At 42.1% G+C, this 2,307-nt stretch overlaps 1 non-coding gene across 1 annotated transcript; it reads left to right on the top strand.

Moving 5' to 3' along the window:
* The first annotated feature begins 909 nt into the window (after positions 1 to 909).
* On the top strand, positions 910 to 991 carry trnas-gcu (transfer RNA serine (anticodon GCU)). Its single transcript has one exon. It is a non-coding gene; the product is annotated as a tRNA-Ser (tRNA).
* Positions 992 to 2,307: the final 1,316 nt, after the last annotated feature.

Genomic DNA, 2,307 nt, shown 5'->3' with positions numbered 1-2,307 from the left:
AGAAATCTTAAAATCTTCATCTTGAACAGACGCAATGACAGATTTCCATTGTGTCTCTGGCATCAAATTTCAAAGTGTAAACCCCCTCTGAATTCTTCCACCGCAGTCCGCTGTGTGGGAAGTTTTCCTGTTGTGGGAAATGCACTTCCCCGTGTGTCCACTGCTGGTCCCAGCATGCACTCTGGCACTGCACTCATTTTCCTTCTGACACTTGCTCACGGTGTTGCTGTGATCATACAGTGACTTGTGTCGCACGGCCCAGGAAATTGATGCAGATCAAGGTTTTTGCATTGTTGAGTTCAATTGTCAGTTTAGCCTTATTTAGGATTTTGGAATTGTCTTTTCTGTACACAGGTGCGTGTCAAACATATCTGAGTGGAAGAAAGGTGTTCCGAATAATGACACTGAGCACTATGCACTCTACTCCAGTCTGGCAAACAATTCCTCACAGGCAATTTAATAGACAATAGACAATAGGTGCAGGAGTAGGCAATTCTGCCCTTCGAACCAGCACCACCATTCATTATGATCATGGATGATCATCCTCAATCAGTATCCTGTTTCTGCCTTATCCACATAACCCTTGATTCCACTATCCTTAAGAGCTCTATCCAACTCTTTCTTGAATGAACACCTCCTGCTATCTCGGGTTCTTCATTGCATTGACGTCAAATCTTCACAGAATTCAACAGACCTTGTTACATAGTCATTTCTTCATTTTTGTTCAGACCACTGTGAGCAGAGTGTCACAGTGTGAATGCGCTTGCCCCACAACCCAGAGGACAGACCATAGTCTGGAACCGTACTGTGCTATTTATGATTTCACCAAAACAAGGGAGAAATGTCTGCTGCTCTGCATAATTTATGCAATTCACTTATTCATAAGGTTATAGGTACTGAAGCGTATGTGACGAGGTGGCCGAGAGGTTAAGGCGATGGACTGCTCATCCATTGTGTTCTGCACGCGTGGGTTCGAGTCCCACTCTCGTCGGTGTTATCAGTGGCTTTCAATGTTGCTATTTTTGGATGATCACAGCTGTCTCACTGAAATTGGAACTGCAATGTCAGTTTGTATGCATCGACGCTATTATAAAATCTCAAAGAATAATTTGGTCCTGTTGCCTAAACTGCATTGAAATGTAGATTGCATTGGGATATTGAAAAGGAACGCGACTTTCTTTTCCAAGTCAAGCTGCTGTGACCTTTTATCGTATGAAAGAGATCCAGGAAAACCAAATAACAAGAGATGTGAAGGGCATGTTTATGCAGTGGGATTCTTAATGAGTATTTTGTCAAATGAAATCTGGAGCTGGTTGAGTAGAAGTGGTTCATCTTGGTGAGAAGAGCACAAAATAATGGAGATATTTCAAAAGGAGCAGGGCGTGGGTGTGGGGGCACCGAGACCTAGCTGTAAATGTACAGTAGAGAATTGCCGATGTGGGTGCTGTGCATGGGCACGAAAAGACTTGCACATTGGTCTCGCCCTCGCCCCTTGCTCTCGCCATTGATGATTGCTGGACATAAGGCCCAAATACAAGATGTGGGAAGCGAGCTCCCTCTCGTTATGCACACACTGGATGCATCACATTGAACTATGAACAACTGGAGAAGTCAGCATGTTAACTGTAGGGACTGAACCTAAACTGTGGATCAATAACCGCAGATTCATGCAGCATAAACATGAAAAATGATTTAAAGTGTCTTTATACGCAAGTCATTAACAGAAGTTTCGCTCTAATACCCGTGTGGTTGAAAGAATAAGGCACCACATTTCAGATGGATGACAACGTAACCAATTTTGTTTAGAAATTGAGATCTATTTGATCATTTTACACAGTGAACAAGTTTATTTTAAATAATGCAAACCACATTCCCTTACCTGGAATAAAAGTGTGATTTCATTACAAAAATTGTCCTTGCTAAGTCGCAATTACTCAACATGAAAAATAGGATATAATTTTTATTGAGAATACATCAATTAGCACCATTATCTAACTTCGGATTGACTGCAATATGCACATGCTAAATAAGGTTTAAGAAAGAATGACTTTTGGAAATAATGATTCGGTGGTGCCTAAAATTAATATTAGGTTCTCATGATGTGGATATACCACCAATGGCTCCAGTGGTGGAAATGCTCAGTGGGCAGTATTTCTATGATAGTATAGAGGTGTGTGATCTGCAAGGAATGGGAGCTCCCACTTCATCTGGAGCAGCGTCTGTTGACATGGACCAGGGAGCATTGTGACATCAGACTGGGAGTTCCAACCACACCTGGAGCAGCTTTTATTGACATTGAGCAACAGA

Source organism: Chiloscyllium plagiosum, unplaced genomic scaffold (assembly GCF_037043375.1).
Source record: "Chiloscyllium plagiosum isolate Xiang-an unplaced genomic scaffold, Cpla_swu_hap1 HiC_scaffold_21, whole genome shotgun sequence".
NCBI classification, from domain to species: Eukaryota; Metazoa; Chordata; class Chondrichthyes; order Orectolobiformes; family Hemiscylliidae; genus Chiloscyllium; species Chiloscyllium plagiosum.
Note: the sequence above shows the minus strand (reverse complement) of the source record. Positions and strands in the feature narration are given on the sequence as shown.